This window comes from Spermophilus citellus, assembly GCF_964194105.1.
Source record: "Spermophilus citellus genome assembly, chromosome: 16".
NCBI lineage: Eukaryota > Metazoa > Chordata > Mammalia > Rodentia > Sciuridae > Spermophilus > Spermophilus citellus.
The window spans coordinates 20840029-20849068 of NC_138196.1; positions in this window are offsets into that span (position 1 = coordinate 20840029).

The window sequence follows — 9040 nt, forward strand, 5'->3', positions numbered from 1 at the left end:
ACAGACTGGCGCCAATCACTTTCATGGAAAGGGGTTGCCAAGCTTCCAAAAAACTATGAGTTTCCTGAAATCTCAGCACACTTTTTCACCCAATCTTGATGACACTTTCAGGTAATGATGAATACCTCAATCCGACTTGGCTCACCAAATTTCGTTCTTCTAGGTTAAACTGTTCGATGGCAGTAACATTTTAATTTTTAGGTTTCACTCTGTTTTCTCCTATATGGATACACGTAGTTGGAACTCTAAATCAAACACGGTTTGTGCTAGCTCTTTGAAACTTGACACAATAAAGTAGTTCCAAGTTCTATCTCTATGGTTTGTTTCCTATTGATGTAGCACTAAGCAGAGACTGGCGCAAATCACTTTCATGGAAAGGGGTTGCCAAGCTTCCAAAAAACTACGAGTTTCCCGAAATCCCAGCACACATTTTTTCACCCAATCTTGAGGACACTTTCAGGTAATGATCAGTAGCCCAATCCCACTTGGCTCACCAAATTGCGTTCTTCTAGGTTAAACCGTTCGTTGGCAGTAACAGTTTAAATATTTAGGTTTCACTATGTTTTCTCCTATATGAATACATGTAGTTGGAACTCTAAATCAAACACGGTTTCTGCTAGCTCTTTGAAACTTGACACAATAAAGTACTTCCAAGTCCTATCTCTATGGTTTGTTTCCTATTGCTGTAGCCCTAAGAACAGACTGGCGCCAATCACTTTCATGGAAAGGGGTTGCCAAGCTTCCAAAAAACTATGAGTTTCCTGAAATCTCAGCACACTTTTTCACCCAATCTTGATGACACTTTCAGGTAAAGATGAATACCTCAATCCCACTTGGCTCACCAAATTTCGTTCTTCTAGGTTAAACTGTTCGATGGCAGTAACATTTTAATTTTTAGGTTTCACTCTGTTTTCTCCTATATGGATACACGTAGTTGGAACTCTAAATCAAACAAGGTTTGTGCTAGCTCATTGAAACTTGACACAATAAAGTAGTTCCAAGTTCTATCTCTATGGTATGTTTCCTATTGATGTAGCACTAAGCAGAGACTGGCGCAAATCACTTTCATGGAAAGGGGTTGCCAAGCTTCCAAACAACTACGAGTTTCCTGAAATCCCAGCACACATTTTTTCACCCAATCTTGAGGACACTTTCAGGTAATGATCAGTAGCCCAATCCCACTTGGCTCACCAAATTGCGTTCTTCTAGGTTAAACCGTTCGTTGGCAGTAACAGTTTAAATATTTAGGTTTCACTATGTTTTCTCCTATATGAATACATGTAGTTGGAACTCTAAATCAAAGACGGTTTGTGCTAGCTCTTTGGAAGTTGACACAATAAAGTAGTTCCAAGTTCTATCTCTATGGATTGTTTCCTATTGATGTAGCCCTAAGCAGAGACTGGCGCAAATCACTTTCATGGAAAGGGGTTGCCAAGCTTCCAAAAACTACGAGTTTCCTGAAATCTCAGCACACATTTTTTCACCCAATCTTGATGACACTTTCAGGATATGATCAGTACCCCAATCCCACTGGCTCACCAAATTTCGTTCTTCTAGGTTAAACCGTTCATTGGCAGTAACAGTTTAAATATTTAGGTTTCACTCTGTTTTCTCCTATATGGATACATGTAGTTGGAACTCCAAATCAAACACGGTTTGTGCTAGCTCTTTGAAACTTGACCAAATAAAGTAGTTCCAAATTCTGTTTCTATGGTTTGTTTCCTATTTATGTAGCCCTAAGCAGAGACCGGCACAAATCACTTTGATGGAAAGGGGTTGCCAAGCTTCCAAAACACTACGAGTTTCCTGAAATCTCAGCACACATTTTTTCACCCAATCTTGATGACACTTTCAGGATATGATCAGTACCCCAATCCCACTGGCTCACCAAATTTCGTTCTTCTAGGTTAAACCGTTCATTGGCAGTAACAGTTTAAATATTTAGGTTTCACTCTGTTTTCTCCTATATGGATACATGTAGTTGGAACTCTAAATCAAACACGGTTTGTGCTAGCTCTTTGAAACTTGACCCAATAAAGTAGTTCCAAGTTCTATCTCTATGGTTTGTTTCCTATTGATGTAGCCCTAGGCAGAGACTGGCACAAATCACTTTCATGGAAAGGGGTTGCCAAGCTTTCAAAAAAGTATGAGTTTCCAGAAATCACTGCACACCTTTTTTCACCCAATCTGGATGACACTTTCAGCTAATGATCAGTACACCAATCCCAAGTGGCTCAACAAATTTCATTCTTCTAGGTTAAACCGTTCGTTGGGAGTAACAGTTTTAATTTTTAGGTTTCACTGTGTTTTCTCCTATATAGATACATGTAGTTGGTACTCTAAATCAAACACGGTTTCTGCTAGCTCTTTGAAACTTGACACAATAAAGTACTTCCAAGTCCTATCTCTATGGTTTGTTTCCTATTGATGTAGCCCTAAGAACAGACTGGCGCCAATCGCTTTCATGGAAAGGGGTTGCCAAGCTTCCAAAAAACTATGAGTTTCCTGAAATCTCAGCACACTTTTTCACCCAATCTTGATGACACTTTCAGGTAATGATGAATACCTCAATCCCACTTGGCTCACCAAATTTCGTTCTTCTAGGTTAAACTGTTCGATGGCAGTAACATTTTAATTTTTAGGTTTCACTCTGTTTTCTCCTATATGGATACACGTAGTTGGAACTCTAAATCAAACACGGTTTGTGCTAGCTCTTTGAAACTTGACACAATAAAGTAGTTCCAAGTTCTATCTCTATGGTTTGTTTCCTATTGATGTAGCACTAAGCAGAGACTGGCGCAAATCACTTTCATGGAAAGGGGTTGCCAAGCTTCCAAAAAACTACGAGTTTCCCGAAATCCCAGCACACATTTTTTCACCCAATCTTGAGGACACTTTCAGGTAATGATCAGTAGCCCAATCCCACTTGGCTCACCAAATTGCGTTCTTCTAGGTTAAACCGTTCGTTGGCAGTAACAGTTTAAATATTTAGGTTTCACTATGTTTTCTCCTATATGAATACATGTAGTTGGAACTCTAAATCAAAGACGGTTTGTGCTAGCTCTTTGAAACTTGACACAATAAATTAGTTCCAAGTTCTATCTCTATGGTTTGTTTCCTATTGATGTAGCCCTAAGCAGAGACTGGCGCAAATCACTTTCATGGAAAGGGGTTGCCAAGCTTCCAAAAACTACGAGTTTCCTGAAATCTCAGCACACATTTTTTCACCCAATCTTGATGACACTTTCAGGATATGATCAGTACCCCAATCCCACTTGGCTCACCAAATTTCGTTCTTCTAGGTTAAACCGTTCATTGGCAGTAACAGTTTAAATATTTAGGTTTCACTCTGTTTTCTCCTATATGGATACATGTAGTTGGAACTCTAAATCAAACACGGTTTGTGCTAGCTCTTTGAAACTTGACCCAATAAAGTAGTTCCAAATTCTGTTTCTATGGTTTGTTTCCTATTGATGTAGCCCTAAGCAGAGACCGGCACAAATCACTTTCATGGAAAGGGTTTGCCAAGCTTCCAAAACACTACGAGTTTCCTGAAATCTCAGCACACATTTTTTCACCCAATCTGGATGACACTTTCAGCTAATGATCAGTTCCCCAATCCCAATTGGCTCACCAAATTTCGTTCTTCTAGGTTAAACCGTTCGTTGGCAGTAACAGTTTTAATTTTTAGGTTTCACTGTGTTTTCTCCTATATGGATACATGTAGTTGGAAATCTAAATCAAACACGGTTTGTGCTAGCTCTTTGAAACTTGACACAATAAAGTACTTTCAAGTCCTGTCTCTATGGTTTGTTTCCTATTGACGTAGCCCTAAGAACAGACTGGCGCCAATCACTTTCATGGAAAGGGGTTGCCAAGCTTCCAAAACACTACGAGTTTCCTGAAATCTCAGCACACATTTTTTCACCCAATCTGGATGACACTTTCAGGTAATGATCAGTACCCCAATCCCACTTGGCTCACCAAATTTTGTTCTTCTAGGTTAAACCGTTCTTTGGCAGTAACAGTTTTAATTTTTAGGTTTCACTCTGTTTTCTCCTATATGGATACATGTAGTTGGAACTCTAAATCAAAGACGGTTTGTGCTAGCTCTTTGAAACTTGACACAATAAAGTAGTTCCAAGTTCTATCTCTATGGTTTGTTTCCTACTGATGTAGCCCTAAGCAGAGACTGGTGCAAATTACTTTCATGGAAAGGGGTTGCCAAGCTTCCCAAAACTACGAGTTTCCTGAAATCTCAGCACACATTTTTTCACCCAATCTGGATGACACTTTCAGGTAATGATCAGTACCCCAATCCCACTTGGCTCACCAAATTTCGTTCTTCTAGGTTAAACCGTTCGTTGGCAGTAACATTTTTTATTTTTAGGTTTCACTCTGTTTTCTCCTATATGGATACATGTAGTTGGAACTCTAAATCAAACACGGTTTGTGCTAGCTCTTTGAAACTTGACACAATAAAATAGTTCCAAGTTCTATCTCTATTTTTTTTCCTATTTTTGTAGCCCTAAGCAGAGACCGGCGCAAATCACTTTCATGGAAAGGGGTTGCCAAGCTTCCAAAACACTACGAGTTTCTTGAAATCTCAGCACACATTTTTTCACCCAATCTGGATGACACTTTCAGGTAATGATCAGTACCCCAATCCCACTTGGCTCACCAAATTTCGTTCTTCTAGGTTAAAACGTTCGTTGGTAGTAACAGTTTTAATTTTTAGGTTTCACTCTGTTTTCTCCTATATGGATACATGTAGTTGGAACTCTAAATCAAACATGGTTTCTGCTAGCTCTTTGAAACTTGACCCAATAAAGTAGTTCCAAGTTCTATCTCTATGGTTTGTTTCCTATTGATGTAGCCCTAGGCAGAGACTGGTACAAATCACTTTCATGGATAGGGGTTGCCAAGCTTCCAAAAAACTATGAGTTTCCAGAAATCACTGCACACATTTTTTCACCCAATCTGGATGACACTTTCAGCTAATGATCAGTACACCGATCCCAAGTGGCTCACCAAATTTCATTCTTCTAGGTTAAACCGTTCGTTGGCAGTAACAGTTTTAATTTTTAGGTTTCACTGTGTTTTCTCCTATATGGATACATGTAGTTGGAACTCTAAATCAAACACGGTTTCTGCTAGCTTTTTGAAACTTGACACAATAAAGTACTTCCAAGTCCTATCTCTATGGTTTGTTTCCTATTGCTGTAGCCCTAAGAAAAGACTGGCGCCAATCACTTTCATGGAAAGGGATTGCCAAGCTTCCAAAAATCTATGAGTTTCCTGAAATCTCAGCACACTTTTTCACCCAATCTTGAGGACACTTTCAGATAATGATCAGTAGCCCAATCCCACTTGGCTCACCAAATTGCGTTCTTCTAGGTTAAACTGTTCGATGGCAGTAACATTTTAATTTTTAGGTTTCACTCTGTTTTCTCCTATATGGATACACGTAGTTGGAACTCTAAATCAAACACGGTTTGTGCTAGCTCTTTGAAACTTGACACAATAAAGTAGTTCCAAGTTCTATTTCTATGGTTTGTTTCCTATTGATGTAGCACTAAGCAGAGACTGGCACAAATCACTTTCATGAAAAGGGGTTGCCAAGCTTCCAAAAAACTACGAGTTTCCCGAAATCCCAGCACACATTTTTTCACCCAATCTTGGGGACACTTTCAGGTAATGATCAGTAGCCCAATCCCACTTGGCTCACCAAATTGCGTTCTTCTAGGTTAAACCGTTCGTTGGCAGTAACAGTTTAAATATTTAGGTTTCACTATGTTTTCTCCTATATGAATACATGTAGTTGGAACTCTAAATCAAAGACGGTTTGTGCTAGCTCTTTGAAACTTGACACAATAAAGTAGTTCCAAGTTCTATCTATATGGTTTGTTTCCTATTGATGTAGCCCTAAGCAGAGACTGGCGCAAATCACTTTCATGGAAAGGGGTTGCCAAGCTTCCAAAAACTACGAGTTTCCTGAAATCTCAGCACACATTTTTTCACCCAATCTTTATGACACTTTCAGGAAATGATCAGTACCCCAATCCCACTTGGCTCACCAAATTTCGTTCTTCTAGGTTAAACCGTTCGTTGGCAGTAACAGTTTAAATATTTAGGTTTCACTCTGTTTTCTCCTATATGGATACATGTAGTTGGAAATCTAAATCAAACACGGTTTGTGCTAGCTCTTTGAAACTTGACACAATAAAGTACTTCCAAGTCCTATCTCTATGGTTTGTTTCCTATTGATGTAGCCCTAAGAACAGACTGGCGCCAATCACTTTCATGGAAAGGGGTTGCCAAGCTTCCAAAACACTACGAGTTTCCTGAAATCTCAGCACACATTTTTTCACCCAATCTTGAGGACACTTTCAGGTAATGATCAGTACCCCAATCCCACTTGGCTCACCAAATTTCGTTCTTCTAGTTTAAACCGTTCGTTGGCAGTAACAGTTTTAATTTTTAGGTTTCACTCTGTTTTCTCCTATATGGATACATGTGGTTGGAGCTCTAAATCAAACACGGTTTGTGCTAGCTCTTTGAAACTTGACACAATAAAGTAGTTCCAAGTTCTATCTCTATGGTTTTTTTCCTATTTTGTAGCCCTAAGCAGAGACCGGCGCAAATCACTTTCATAGAAAGGGGTTGCCAAGCTCTCAAAACACTACGAGTTTCCTGAAATCTCAGCACACATTTTTTCACCCAATCTGGATGACACTCTCAGGTAATGATCAGTACCCCAATCCCACTTGGCTCACCAAATTTCGTTCTTCTAGGTTAAACCGTTCGTTGGCAGTAACATTTTAATTTTTAGGTTTCACTCTGTTTTCTCCTATATGGATACACGTAGTTGGAACTCTAAATCAAACACGGTTTGTGCTAGCTTTTGAAACTTGACCCAATAAAGTAGTTCCAAGTTCTATTTCTATGGTTTGTTTCCTATTGATGTAGCCCAAAGCAGAGACTGGCGCAAATCACTTTCATGGAAAAGGGTTGCCAAGCTTCCAAAAAACTATGAGTTTCCAGAAATCACCGCACACATTTTTTCACCCAATCTGGATGACACTTTCAGCTAATGATCAGTACCCCAATCCCACTTGGCTCACCAAATTTCGTTCTTCTAGGTTAAACCGTTCGTTGGCAGTAACAGTTTTAATTTTTAGGTTTCACTGTGTTTTCTCCTATATGGATACATGTATTTGGAACTCTAAATCCAACACGGTTTGTGCTAGCTCTTTGAAACTTGACACAATAAAGTACTTCCAATTCCTGTCTCTATGGTTTGTTTGCTATTGATGTAGCCCTAAGAACAGACTGGCGCCAATCACTTTCCTGGAAAGGGGTTGCCAAGCTTCCAAAAAACTACGAGTTTCCCGAAATCCCAGCACACATTTTTTCACCCAATCTTGAGGACACTTTCAGGTAATGATCAGTAGCCCAATCCCACTTGGCTCACCAAATTGCGTTCTTCTAGGTTAAACCGTTCGTTGGCAGTAACAGTTTAAATATTTAGGTTTCACTATGTTTTCTCCTATATGAATACATGTAGTTGGAACTCTAAATCAAAGACGGTTTGTGCTAGCTCTTTGAAACTTGACACAATAAATTAGTTCCAAGTTCTATCTCTATGGTTTGTTTCCTATTGATGTAGCCCTAAGCAGAGACTGGCGCAAATCACTTTCATGGAAAGGGGTTGCCAAGCTTCCAAAAACTACGAGTTTCCTGAAATCTCAGCACACATTTTTTCACCCAATCTTGATGACACTTTCAGGATATGATCAGTACCCCAATCCCACTTGGCTCACCAAATTTCGTTCTTCTAGGTTAAACCGTTCATTGGCAGTAACAGTTTAAATATTTAGGTTTCACTCTGTTTTCTCCTATATGGATACATGTAGTTGGAACTCTAAATCAAACACGGTTTGTGCTAGCTCTTTGAAACTTGACCCAATAAAGTAGTTCCAAATTCTGTTTCTATGGTTTGTTTCCTATTGATGTAGCCCTAAGCAGAGACCGGCACAAATCACTTTCATGGAAAGGGGTTGCCAAGCTTCCAAAACACTACGAGTTTCCTGAAATCTCAGCACACATTTTTTCACCCAATCTGGATGACACTTTCAGCTAATGATCAGTTCCCCAATCCCAATTGGCTCACCAAATTTCGTTCTTCTAGGTTAAACCGTTCGTTGGCAGTAACAGTTTTAATTTTTAGGTTTCACTGTGTTTTCTCCTATATGGATACATGTAGTTGGAAATCTAAATCAAACACGGTTTGTGCTAGCTCTTTGAAACTTGACACAATAAAGTACTTTCAAGTCCTGTCTCTATGGTTTGTTTCCTATTGATGTAGCCCTAAGAACAGACTGGCGCCAATCACTTTCATGGAAAGGGGTTGCCAAGCTTCCAAAACACTACGAGTTTCCTGAAATCTCAGCACACATTTTTTCACCCAATCTGGATGACACTTTCAGGTAATGATCAGTACCCCAATCCCACTTGGCTCACCAAATTTTGTTCTTCTAGGTTAAACCGTTCTTTGGCAGTAACAGTTTTAATTTTTAGGTTTCACTCTGTTTTCTCCTATATGGATACATGTAGTTGGAAATCTAAATCAAACACGGTTTGTGCTAGCTCTTTGAAACTTGACACAATAAAGTACTTCCAAGTCCTATCTCTATGGTTTGTTTCATATTGATGTAGCCCTAAGAACAGACTGGCGCCAATCACTTTCATGGAAAGGGGTTGCCAAGCTTCCAAAACACTACGAGTTTCCTGAAATCTCAGCACACATTTTTTCACCCAATCTTGAGGACACTTTCAGGTAATGATCAGTACCCCAATCCCACTTGGCTCACCAAATTTCGTTCTTCTAGTTTAAACCGTTCGTTGGCAGTAACAGTTTTAATTTTTAGGTTTCACTCTGTTTTCTCCTATATGGATACATGTGGTTGGAGCTCTAAATCAAACACGGTTTGTGCTAGCTCTTTGAAACTTGACACAATAAAGTAGTTCCAAGTTCTAT